At 43.1% G+C, this 13,908-nt stretch overlaps 1 pseudogene; it reads right to left on the bottom strand.

Annotated features, from left to right (window-relative positions):
- Positions 1 to 8,173: 8,173 nt before the first annotated feature.
- Positions 8,174 to 10,295, bottom strand: LOC129333984 (60S ribosomal protein L19-like; annotated as a pseudogene).
- Positions 10,296 to 13,908: the final 3,613 nt, after the last annotated feature.

The raw sequence follows: 13,908 nt of genomic DNA on the forward strand, positions 1-13,908 counted from the left end.
CCAAAAGGGACACGGGTTCGTTTTGATGAACCAAGGCAAAAAGGAAAGACTAAGTTGTTCTTTAATATTTCAGCAACGCTCATTAGTGCCTCTTTGGCTAAAGGTCTAGCAGCATTTCTGTAATGCACATACTCGACAGAAAAAAGCTGATCTCAGGAGGAATGTCTATAATATTTTTTTTCTCACTAGAAGCAAGTTATGAAATCTCTCTCCTTTTTGGCCTGCTTTTTAAGATGACTCTCAAGACATGTTTTGTTTTGCTGTGAAAGAAAAATAAAAGAACAGCAGTTCACAAGACTGTTCCAAACACTTTTGTTCTAGCCCAAAATGAACTGCGTTTTTAGTGTTACTGGTGTTATCCTCGGAACACCCTTCTGGGAAGCCTCACTGAATATACATGTCAACCTTTGAAAGATTACTTTTGAAACAAACTAGATTATCCCCTACTTCTAAGGAAGGGTATTTCTAGATCATTTGCAATCTTCCCACTCATTTCAACCCACTGGGATATGTCTAGGGATGTTTCCTAAATTCTTCTAATCTGAATATGTCCTTGGATTTTTTTTTAAAAAAATATTTATATAGTTTTCACAACCAACTTATTTAACAGCTTACAATACAGAAATTGGTCTAGCCATGGAAAACAACATTCGATATGAAGAATAACAATAAGGGTATGAAACTATATATAAATGGATCATTTATATATAGTTTATATAACTATATAACTAAATATAGTATATATAACTATATATATAATATATCATTTATATATAGTAACTGTTTTGTTTTATATATATAGACTAGGAAAGGCAACCATTGTTCGAGAATGTTGACTGGTAATGCAGATTGTCTAGGGTCTGGTGGTCTGAGATTTTGTCTGGCAACCCTGCATCATCATCTTCATCATCATCACCACCTTGTGCTTATATACTGCCCTTCAGGGCAACGTAACATCCACTCAGAGTGGTTTACAAAGTGTGCTATTATTATCCTCGAACAATCACCCTGTGAGGTGGGTGGGGCTGAGAGAGCTCCTAGAAGCTGTGACTGACCCAAGGTCACCCAGCTGGCTTCAAGTGGAGGAGTGGGGAATCAAACCCGGCTCTCCAGAGTAGAGTCCCATGCTCTTAATCACTACACCAAACTGGCTCTCCTGCTGAGATCCCAGAAAGCCTCTACCGGGCAGAGTGGACAAAGCTGTGCTTATAAGATCAGCGGCAGCTTCATGTGTTCCTGTGAACTCGTTCCCCACCCAAAGTGTTTGATTCTTCTGAGATTCTCTGATAAAAACAGTCACGATCCCCACCAGAAAGAATGATATGATATGCTGAAATGAAGCCATGGTGCTTGAGGCTCAACTTACATATTTTGTTTCATAAGCCAATCAGCCCCAGATCTGAAAATAAACATTGTGAGTTCTCCTGGGGATATGCTTATCCAGTATCCCTATCCCATGAGTTTCAGCATTTGGGGTGCTGTGGTCTGCCTCACTCTAGTGTCCATGTGGACCGCCTGCATCTCAGATGACATTCTGTGCATGATGGAGAGGAGAGGCACACCCTTTCCCCTACCATCCAAGTTGCAAAGCTGGCCTGAACTGGGCCAGCTTTGCAAAGGGACCAGGGTGTGTGTGTCACTTGACTCTGAGCCAAGCTACAAGTGACGCCTGACACAGGTTGGACACTTATCAGCTTCCCTCAAGTTTTGATGGGAAATGTAGGCATCCTGGTCTTGCAGCTGTAATGGAGAGCCAAGCTGTAAAACCAGGACGCCTACATTTCCCATCAAAACTTGAGGGAAGCTGACAAGTGTCCAACCTGTGTAAGGCGTCACTTGTAGCTTGGCTCTCTGTTGACAAAGGATATGGTTGCTACTGTGTATTACTTTAGACCTCGATATGATAAAGAAGGAATTCAGAGCAAGATCTCTCCAATAGATGTCAGTGCACATGGTATAAAGTCTCTGAGTCCATAGGTAGAATGACGAATAGAACTAGAATAGAATAGAATGACGAATAGGTAGAATGACAAATAGAAAAGAACTTTATTAGCAACAACTAAACAACTAAGCACCCTTCACAGCAGTTTCTAAGTCTTGTTCTCGTCTTGCTAGGCCTCCCACTGTGATGGGAGGTGTCCTACTGGCAAGCTCTATTGCCACTTCAACAGCAGTGAGAGAAATATATATTTTAATAGTGACATCACTGACACTGTGATGTCATAGGATAACTCTTGTAATTGCCGAAAACTCTCTGGTTTTACCATAGAGTTTCCAGTAATTCCTAGAGCTACCCACTGTCACTTCAGGGTTTTACCTGGAAGTGATGTAGCAATGTTGGTAATCTCACAATGTTGCATACTTTATGACCCTGCCCTCAGCTCTACTGCTGGCCTGGCAACCCTATTCTAGAACTAAGGCCATGTGATGTTAGGGTAAGTCCACAAACCACCAGTACCTTAGTACTATTAAGTATAAATTCAAATATAAGGGTGTGGAGATGTGGCCTGCATCCCAGGATTCATGTAACAGTTACAATTAATGCTCAGGCAAAACCTCTTAAGACAGCAAAGGAAAGGGGCATGAGATTTCTTTGATAAAGTCAGTGGTGGCAGCTGCTATTGTGAGGGATTCCCGATATAAGGAAGTAGAGAAAGGGGAGCCAGGCTGGAGAGAGATCCAGTCTGCTGAACAGCATTCTCTCCCCCACAAGGGAATAAGCTCTTGCGAGGGCTGATTCTTCACAGCGGAAATGGTCTTAATCATAAACTCTATCATTACTCATGGGAGAATACATCCCTAAGGTATGTAGGACCTAAACCTGTACTGGCATGTAGTCAATATTACCAATTCCTACAAGTGCCATTGATCTAGACAGGCTAGAAAGTTAACAGCTAATTATTTTCAAGATCCAGATATGTATGCCGTTCATTAGTGCTTCCACAAACCGGTCCTATACCATCCAAGAAATCAAGTATTCTTCCATAGTGAAAAAAAGGGGGGGATGTTGCTAAAATATAAATAACGGCTTGCAGTGTGAACAATTGGAACCATTTAATAGCCAGTGAGGCATCGTTCCTTCCTATCATCAATGCATGTAAAAATGTTATACTATCACCTTGTTCAACCTCCGCTGTAAAATTAATTACCTTTGGATAGACCCCATTTAATTGCTCATAAAATTGATCTGACTTACCAGCGTTTATAGCAACCAGTATGTCATCAACAAAAAGTGCCTGGAATAAATAAGACATGCCCCCCGCCCCTGAAAAGCAAGCACACTTTTTAAGATAGTATTGCCACATGAATTATTCTCTTTGCTTCCCTTCAAAATTATTCTCCCCCCTTTATGGTATATTATATTGACTTCTCCCCATAGATCCATCATACTCCAATCCAGCAAATGGTGCATGCAACCAACAGAACAGTATATTATAAGCATCCCCCCCCCAAATTGAAATCCTACTAATTAGTATGACAACAGCAGCGAGACTATTATATGCACAAAAATGGAAAAGTTCAACACTATCCACAACAGAGGAATGGTTGGTGAAGATGATGGGATTTGCAGAGATGGCTAAACTTACTTCTTTCTTTGGAGAAAAGGCATTGTCTACACGTAATAATACCTGGAAACCCTTTATAGCGTTTTTGCAGAAAATAGAAAAAATGAACTGATGATTTGTGGATTGGATAATTAAGGGGGGGAGAGAAAGTGGATGATAGAAAAAGGAGAGACTCACAGAGTAAGTATTATGTTTGTAATTTTATTTGTACTTATAGAGAAATTCAGAAGTCATCGCTTTATATTTTTTATTTATTTTTCATATATTTTTCATTCTTTCCCCCCCATTTCTTCTTTTTAAAAAACGTTCTGCTAGTTTTATCACTTTGTTTGGAAAAATTCTTAATAAAAAAATCCTGCCGATTAGCTTTTTTGTAATTAAAGGGAGTCCCAGGCAGAGTCCAGCCTCCATGAATCATCTGTTGAATGATTAATCCCTGGGCTCTTAGCTTTGCTTAAAGTGTTTAAAGGTCCATCTCTTTTTGTTGGATTTGAAAGGGGTCACCTGCCCGCATGATCTAGTAAGATGTATACATGTACGCACAGACACCACTGCAAATTTAGCTCCTCGCTGACTCAGGGCCCATACCCTGAAAAATCCTGCAGGCACAAACGACACCACAGGGTGACACAGAATTGCTTTTAAGAAAGAGGAAGGATGATATTTCTAAGCCGACATGTTATCTGAGCAGTTAAATGTTTCTTACACCAAATGATCTCATGAAAGAGAAGAACATTGGAATTTATTGCCCCGCAGGAACATTTTAATCAAAATGCACCAGGCTTTTCATGAGGCCGCGGTTTCCGAAAGTCAGGAATGCTCTTTTATAAATTTTTGTTTTGGAAGATTTTCTCTTAAAGTAACTGCTTCACCACAGAAGATTTTGAATGGGGACAAACTGGGATGTCCTTCCTCACCCCGTAAGAATAAACTTCACAGTAAAGCGAAAACTTGAGGTTTTCTATTCTTTTTCCAGTAAATAAATCCCTTTCTCAAAATGTGTGTAGAGATCAGAGAGCTATGCATGTGCAAACCCCAGCTTTAATAAGGTGGAGCTTGGAGTTCTCCTGGAATTACAGCTCATCTCCAGACGACAATGATGACAACGATGACAAAGACAATGACTACTACTACTACTACTACTACTACTACTACTACTACTACTACTATTACCATTATTATTGTTGTTTATGTCATTTATTGTCCACCTTTCTCACCGAGACTCAAGGCGGATTACACAGTGTGAGACCAGCACAGTCAGTTTTAAGGATATTTCCACAAACAATGCCATAGGGTAAATAAACACAATTTTACAAAGACATAGCGTTAGTAAGTATCCAATACAGAGTTGAAGAAATGCTGAAAGAGAACATAAGTAATTCTAGGGCTGACATTAGACCACATGAAGCACAAGTAGCTCATAGGAGCACGTATTTAAGACATCAGGTAGTATATAAGGTGACATAGTGGTGAAGTCCTTAACTCATTAGTGAAGCATCTGAGACCCCTCCCTACAATACAAAAGCCTTTTTTGAATAATTTGGTTTTGCATCATTTGTGGAAAGCTAGGAGAGTTGGAGCACACTGAGTCCTGACCTCCTCAGGCAGGCAGTTCCACAGAGAAATCCCATGTATGGCTGTTGATTTGCCCATGTGCAGAGTGACACTTGCAGGAGACCTTGTTCAGATGACTACAGCTTCCCTGGAAAAAATGGCTGCTCTGGAGCTGAATTCAAGGGCAATGTATCCAATGAAGTCCCCTCTCCAAACCCCAACCTCCCCAGGGTCCATTCCCCCAAATTTCTGGGAATTTCTTAATCCAGAGCTGGCAACTCTATATGTAAATCCAAACTTGGATCACCCAGGTTAGCCTGATCTCATCAGATCTTGGAAGCTAACCAAAGTTAGCCCTGATGAGAGCTTAAGGGGTACAATTCTAGGATCACTTCACATAGGCAGGCAATGACAAACCATTCTTTGCCTTGAAAACTCTATGGGGTCATATAAATTGGCTGTAACTTGATGGCATTTTACATACACCCACAGACATAAAATTGCAATCAAACAAAGGAAGTTCAACATGTTCATGACATTAACAGGACAAAACCCAGAAAAATTCTACCAATGGCAATAAGGATCGAAATAACACAGAGTAAACATTTCATACGCCCTGATCCGGATATCTCAGGCAAGCCCAATCTCATTAAATATGGTAAGCTAAGCAGAGTTGGCCTTGTTTAGTCATTGGATGGGAGATCACCCATCGCTACATTCAAGGGAAGCAGTTCAGCCAGGGTCAGAAATCAAAACCAGACAGGGCATGAAGCCTACATGCTGTTTCCATCTGGTTGTCCAAGCCATCTTCCACAAAGGAGATTGGCACGTATTCCAGAGAACAGAAAAGAAACAGGACACAGGAAAAGCTGAATGCTACAGATCCATTCCTCTAAAGGAAGCATTTTACTCCGGCAGAGAGGAAGTTGGCTCCAACTTGGCTTCTTGAATGGATCCATGGGACCCAAGTGCAAATCAGCTATACACAACTGAGGCCTACTTGATAATTTTATAAAGCTAATAAAAAAACTAATATTCATAACAGTGCACAATTTCCCAGCATGATAGACATGATAGAGCTGCTGTAGTATAATGGTTAATTGGTTGGAATGTGAGTCAGCCCTCTGCTGGTTCGACTCCCACTACTGCCATGAGCTCAGCAGGTGGCCTTGGGTAAGCCACTCCTCTCAGCCCCAGCTGTATTGTGGTGACAATAACAACAATGACCTTCTTCACTGTTCTGTGTGGGTCGCTAATCTGTCCAGAAGAGCGGTATGTAAGTGCAGTTATTATTATAAAGAGCTGCCGTATCATAGCGATTAAGTAGTTGGGCTGCGAATCAGTACTCTACTGGTTTGAATCCCATTCCTGCCATGAGCTCAGCAGGTGGCCTTGGGGAAGGCACTCCTTTCAGCCCCAGCTCCCTAGCTGTATCGTAGGGACAATAATACACTGACTTTGTTCACTGCTTTGAGGGTGGGGGTGGGGGGTAATCTGTTTAGAAGAGAGGCATATGTGCAATTTTTATTTATTTATATATACCCCAACTTTCTCCCCAATTGTATTCCTCTCCTTCATTTTATCCTAACAAAAATCCTGTGAGACAGGTTAGACTGAGAGAGTGTGACTGGTCTAAGGTGTCCCAGTAAGTTTCCATGGCAGAGTGGGGAATCCAATCTGTGTCACCTAGGTCCTAGTCCAACACTCTAACCACTACACAACGCTGCCGTGTCCTCTGCCTGCCTTCCAATCACTCCTGTCTTGGCGACCTTTAAATGCAGGCCATTAAGACTCTTGTTGGGGATATGCAAGAGCTTTGAGAAGGAGAAACTGAGAGGTGGATTGAAACAAGTCACAACGAAGATGCAATAGGCAGGTGAATTGTGAATAAAGTATATGAGAAATTGGAGGCCATTATTTGACACAAGAAAGAAATAGCTCACTACGCACTAAAGAACTAGTCTTGCAGGAAAGAGGAAATTCACACTCTTCCAAATTACCATATCACTGAAATCTTTGCTTCTCTTAAGTGAGAAAGAAAAGAAAAAGAAGTTTCATATCTCCAAGGATCAAATAGACAAGTTTCAACAAGGAAGTGGAGAGATTTTGACCTGATAGACAAAAGGGAACCAGCCAACCTGACTGTTAAAACATAGCTAATAAAAACTAGGGTTTGTGACAAGGCCCACAGTTCTCCCACACCACAATTATTTTATTTATTTATTTATTTATTTATTTATTTAATGTATATTCCACTTGCCCTGCAAGGGGTCTCAGAGTGGATTACAACAAAAATCAACAGAGTGGCGTAAAGATTAACAGCATACTCCCTGCTCTCCTTCAAACTCACACCAATGCTAGTGTCCTAGACGGAGACATTTTCCTGAAACTTTCGTTTACCTTACAAGGGAGATGTAGAAAACGTCTTCCCTGCTTAATAGGTGTATTTTGTAACATTCATCACATTGCAAAGTGACTTGCTAGAGGAGACGGCCTTTTTGTCTCCGGCAGCTGTCAAGAGGAACAAGAAATCTCATCACCGATTGAATAGGTTGTTAAGAGGTTGTCCGCATCTGCAACAAAGAGTGTGTGTGTGGGGAGCACTTCCAGTTGCTCAGATGGCTTTAGAAACAAGGACTTGGGTGCAAAAAAGTCCTACGTCCAGAAGGTTTTCTCTCTGTCTCTTTCCCTCGTTCTTTGCTGTCCTGGGTTAAAAAACAATTATTTCCCCATGCAGTCTTATGGCCTTACAATTTTTATGTGATTGATGGTATAGTAACAGAGTGAACCCACTCTGCTAAGCTGACCTTCCCCCTCTAAAATAAATAAAATAGTTAATTATGAATTTTAAAGCCATCTCTGGTACCATTTCTGCTGCTTAAGGACAAAGACGGAGGAAAGAGAATGCAGAAACGTCATACCGGGGGGGAGGGGGGCAGCACTACCAGCAGGCCATCTGGTCCGGCACTCTGTCTCTTTCTTTGGGAGAGGTGGATGTTATTATGAGATTTATTGGATATCCTTTGAGCACTATGTACAAAGGAAGGTAGAAGTTACTTCTTTGTTTCTTCCTCCTTGGGCATTCTTGAGGATCTCCTCCTTCTTGGCTTGTAGGTGTGCTTCATGGTGCTTACTAGGGTTGCTAACCTCCAGGTGGTGGCTGGAGAGCTCCCGGAATTATAACTGATCTCCAGGTAATAGAAATCAATTCCCCTGGAGAAAACGGCTGTTTTGGAGGGTGGACTCTATAGTATTAGGCCCTGCTGAGGCCCCTCCCCTCCCCAAACTCCATCCTCTCCAGGATCCACCCCCAAAATCTCCAGGAATTTCCCATCCCGGAGCTGGCAACCCTAGTGCTTACAGGCCTCTTTGGTCTTAGACCTACAGGCTTCAGCCTGGTCAGCCAGAAGTTTCTTGCATACTTTGTCTGCCTTCAGGCAGTGCCGGCGTGTCCATTGAGGTGGTGCCGGCAGCCACCTCAAGCACTGACCAGGGGAGGGGGCGCATGCTGCAGGGCTGGCGGCGGCAGTGCTGGTGGCTGAATGGGTGGGCTGGAAAACCACTCTTGTGTGCCGCCCTGGCTGCCTGCTGCGCCTGACCCGCTGGTGCCCGGCCAGGAGCATGTGCTGGCAGCGGCAGTGACGGCAACTGAGCAGGCAGCCTCCCAGCCCTCCCACTCATTTGCCCCATGTGGCCGCTGCTGCTGGCAGCACACAGCTGTGGGCCAGCCAGGCGTGGCAAGTGGCTGGGGTGGTGTGGAGCAACTGAGCGGGAGGGTGGGAGGGCCACCTGTGTGCTGTCTCAGCTACCTGCCTCGCCAATGGGGTGGCCGGCTCACAGCAGCATGCCCTGTGTGATGATGTCACATGCAGTGATGTCATCACGCAGTCTGGGTGTATGCGCATGCTTTGTGCATGCACATGTGGGGGCAGCAACCCCCCCTGAATCTGCCCCTGGGTGCAGGTATCTGGCCTCAGGCACCAGAAAACCTGGCACCGGCTCTGCCTTAAGGTTATGGATGTGCTGCATCAAGATCCACTTATTCTTGAACACATTGCCTTTGACTTTCAAGCAGAGATGGGCACGATCTGCATTACTATAAAAAAAACCCCACGATAATGGCAATCGCGTGATTGTGACCCGGCAGATCGTGATCGTCCACGGCCAACAATCCAGCGATCGGGAGAGGCCTGGATCGTTGCGTTCGGGCTCGGATCGGGGATCCAGACACTCAGGCGCCAGCAATCTATTCCCCTGGCAACGGAGCCAGGGGAAAGCCTGAGTTCTGTTTGCCCTCCTTCTGTCGCCCTGGAAACCCAAATGGAAGCCCAGCTTTCCTTGATCAGCAGGGCTTCCTTCCAACCACGGAGCAGCAAAGCAGTCACAAGTTGGGAGAAGACACCCAGGGGAGGGAGGGGGAATGGGGTGTTCTGTAGCCATGGGCACTCCAATCTCATCCCTACAAACCCTGATAGGCAGCTCTGATGGCCAAACACAGACGAGTAGCCAGACCCCCCGCCCTCTGAGGGGAGGCGGCTCCTCGCCGTCTCCCCGTGCCCGCCAGGCCCAGCGGCCACCACCACCACCCACCTTCCCACATAGCTGGGAATAGCAGCGCACCCCGCTTTGGCCTCCACTATTCACGATCCACGATCCACGGCTCGGGAATGGGAGATGATCGGTGTGGATTGTTAATTTGGGATCGTCACCGGCGCCGATCCACGATCAGCCGGATTGTTAATTTTTTTTTTGGATCGTGCCCATCTCTACTTCCAAGTACAAGCTGTGATACTATGTTGATCAATCTTCTTGGTCTTCCTGTACCTCAGAAGCAGATGCCTCAAAATTCTCATCCTTTCTCTGGCAAACAGACGTTGGCTGTACCTTTTCTCTTACCATTGCCCTTGTGCCTGCCCTTCCGGCGGGCCAAGGTGTTCTTTCTGCACCGAGCATGTGAGTGAACGGTCACAGGCTTGCGGATAATCTGACCATCCTTGATTAGTTTCCTGATACGCTGACGAGAGTTTGCATTTGCAATTTCATTAATCTCATTGGGATCCTGCCAGACATTTGTCTCGCCCCAGTGCAGACGCTGGAGGCCAGCCTCTTCTGGAACCTAAGTATACTTTTGGCAGTGGCGCCAATGGCTCTGAAAAGAAAGAAAGCATCTAGCATTCTGTTTCAAATAGTTAGTAACCATGATGGCAAATTTGAAATTCTATGTTCAGAAGCACTATGCGCCTAAGTCCTGGGTGCCGGGAACACAGAAAAGAGCTGTTGTGTTGATGCTGTACTTGCAAGATTTCCAGATGCATCTGCTTGGCTTCTCGTGGAATGAATACGCTGTACTAGATGAATTTTTAATCTGATCCAGCTAGACAGTTCATCAGCAAATATTACTTAAAGCCAAGAAGGCAATAATAATATTTGCATTGCTTCCAATTATGGTCCTGAATGTACGCTGCCCCTGGTTAAGACTGTTTATGTTGCCTCTTTTTATCCAGAATAGTGAATCTATGTTTTTATTCTCCCACTTCTGCCCCGTACAACTTGTTATCTACCAATGCAAAATGAAGCCAACCAGTAGCGTTGCCAAGACAAGACTGGCAACCAGTGGGAGGGTTGAGAGGTGGGGACATGGAGAATGTGTGACATTGCCAACATCATCAACACTACTGGTAAAATCATAGAGTTTGCCACAGAGTTTCTGGTGATTCCTAGAGCTACAATGGTCACTTCTAGGTTGTGCCGAGAAGTGATGTACTGGCACAGAGGCCAGCAGCATTTTTAATTTTCTCCCACCACCACTCAGAGAGGCAGCAGGCAACAGCAGTGATTGGTGGAAGGCCTGGTAACCCTACCCACCAGACCTGTTTTTTTTAATTAATTTTTTATTTCAGTTAATAAACTCAAAAATATGATCATACAGTCACCTAAATCACATATCTACTATCATCTACTACTACATGTATCTACATAAAACATAAATATCATCATCTAAATCATACATAAAAACCCTATAAAACATATATTGAACATATACATTTAAACAGGAACATAAACTAAAATAATTCAAATTGTATGGTTCACATATTTGTGTAGAACTTGCCTTACATATTCTTGATTTTTCACTTCCATTTAAATATCTCTATCTTTACCATCTATCTTCATATCTAATAAAGGTTTTGTTACAAACTCATATTACAAATATATATTGCCCTTTGCTTTCTCTTCTAATTAGCTTAAATGTAGTCTTCCTTCTTCTTGATTTCTAACTACAAAAAAGAGTATCCATTTTTCTCGAAATTCTGAGGTTGATTTATGTATATACCAGAGACGTGTTGTCAGGGGTGTGACAACTCCTCCCCCACCCACCCCACCCCCACCACCATTTAGTGTTTCTGAGGAGGCAGAAAGGTGTTTATTGTTTACTTTTATTTATTGAATGTATTTACATGGAACCTTTCTGGCAAGACAACCAAGACAGGTTACATTTTAAAATCTGAAATGACAAAACCATGGCCGTTTCCACACTACTCACCTTCTTCCGGAACGGGGCGCAACGTCACAAAAAAAAACCATGGAAGATGGCGTTTTCTCGCACAAGTTTTGCGTGATGTCGCGCAAGAAGACGCTATCTTCCGCATTTTTTTCATGATGCTGCGCCCCGTTCCGGAAGAAGGTAAGTAGTGTGGAAGCGGCCCATGAGTCGTAAAAAAAAGAAATCATCATCATCTCAGGCCATTGCTGGTCTTCTCAGGAGTTGGTAGGATGAATTCCCTGAACTTAATAATTTCTCTTGCTTTTCCCTCAGGGCACATATCTTGTAGTAGCCCTGGGGAAGATGCGAGAAGGCTACCACAGCTGTTTTCTCTCAGGTCCTTGGAAGTTCCTTCGGGAACTGACTGTATGAACTCCCAAATCTGAACCTCTCCTCTCCTCCACCTCCTCCACTTCCTCCTCCTCGTCTTTCTTGTGATAGCTCACAGCCTTAGCAAATGACATCAACAACATCAAGATTATAACATAGCAACTGCAGTATCAATAAAAACTCTAATATCTCTTATAATTTTATAACAATCATTAAAGTCACAACAAGTTTAAACTAAAACCAGCATCAGTTTGAGCAATTCAGTCAGATAGTCGGCAACATACATACATTTATCCATCAGCCACAACAGCAGTAGATGGGTTTGATAAAGCCTTTATCACTCTTGCAACGAACTTTGCCATTTGCGTTGTTATCCACTTATCCACAGAAGCCCACATGATCTCCTCTCTCATTCTTCTCTAAACTTGGAAGAAAAAGGAAGTTTTAGCCTGGCCTACTGATGTGACTTCCGTCAATGAGCAACAGCTTTCATGTTCAGGGTAGGGTTTGGATATGAGGTAGAATGGGCACTGAAAGCAAAGTACTGGAATGACGCTCTTCCTTGGTTTCCAGTTTGATTTCAGATTTCTTTGCTTAATTTACTTCCTTGGCAGGGTTATGTATTATGATGATATATGTTTGAGAGTGGTGGGACTCTAATCTGGAGAACTGGGCTTGATTCCCCACTCCTCCACTTGAAGCCAGCTGGGTGACCTTGGGCTAGTCACACGGTGTTTTGTTGTGGGGATAATAATAACATACTTTGTAAACTGCTCTGAGTGGGCATTGAGTTGTCCTGAACGGAGGTATATAAATCGAATGTTATTATTATTTATTATTATTTGCAACCCCCTTCATCCCCTCGCCTCAGTCCCAATATCATGCCATTGAGAAATTGAGGAGGAGGAGGAGGAAAATGCTGTAAAATTGCCTCTGTACTGATGCTCTAGAAATATCCCTATATCTCTATTTTCTCAACCATAGACATTAGAGGAAATTCCTAGAATGTCTCCTGAAAGTGCCATCATATCTTCCTCAATCTCCACCCTTCCCAGTCACATCTCTCAAAATCTCCTGTCATTTTCCAAGGCAGTGCTGGTAATCCTAGTAAGGCCAGCAATTACTGTTGGTGCATGGTAGTTTAGTTAATTATATTTATATCCCGCCCTCCCCACATGCAGGCTCAGAGCAGCTCACAATAGTGTTTGAGTACAGAGTTTAAAATATACACTTAGAACCACAATAAAACATATAAAATCACAATAAACGCAGGCATATAAACTGAATGTGTATATATACATAATATGCATATATATCAGTAATATGAATATATACTTAATATACATATGTGCATAATATGTGTATATATCCGTATATATGAGTAATATGCATATACAGGGCTTTTTTTCAGTGGGAACTCGGTGGAACTGAATTCCGGCACCTCTCAAAAAAACATGTCTGGTGGCCCCGCCCCTCAGTTCCTCTCATTTCCCTCTTAAGAGTTCAACCACCTCTTTTCCCAGAAACTCTTGAGAGTTCCACCACGTCTTTTCCCAGAAAAAAAGCCCTATGCGTATATATGTGTAAATACAGGCATATAAACTTTATTCTGGTATAAACTTTATGTCAGAAGTCATTGTCCTGACACCTGTAGGGCAAAATCTACCCCTAAACTACACTTGGCCTAATCTGAAAGGTGTACTTTCTTTCGCTCTTTACAACAATTCATGTAACAGGAGAAACCCATCCAACAACAATGGATATTCTCTTTCAAGGGAATCACAAAGGAATCTCTCAAACAGTTGTGGAGAGCTTGAGAAAGAACTGTAGTTCTGAAAAGAAACAGGAAGAGATTATGGCAACTCCAGTGCGAGGCATTTTGGTGCCGTGGATGAGGGATGCCTGCTTTGTGGGATA

This window comes from Eublepharis macularius, chromosome 7 (assembly GCF_028583425.1).
Source record: "Eublepharis macularius isolate TG4126 chromosome 7, MPM_Emac_v1.0, whole genome shotgun sequence".
NCBI lineage: Eukaryota > Metazoa > Chordata > Lepidosauria > Squamata > Eublepharidae > Eublepharis > Eublepharis macularius.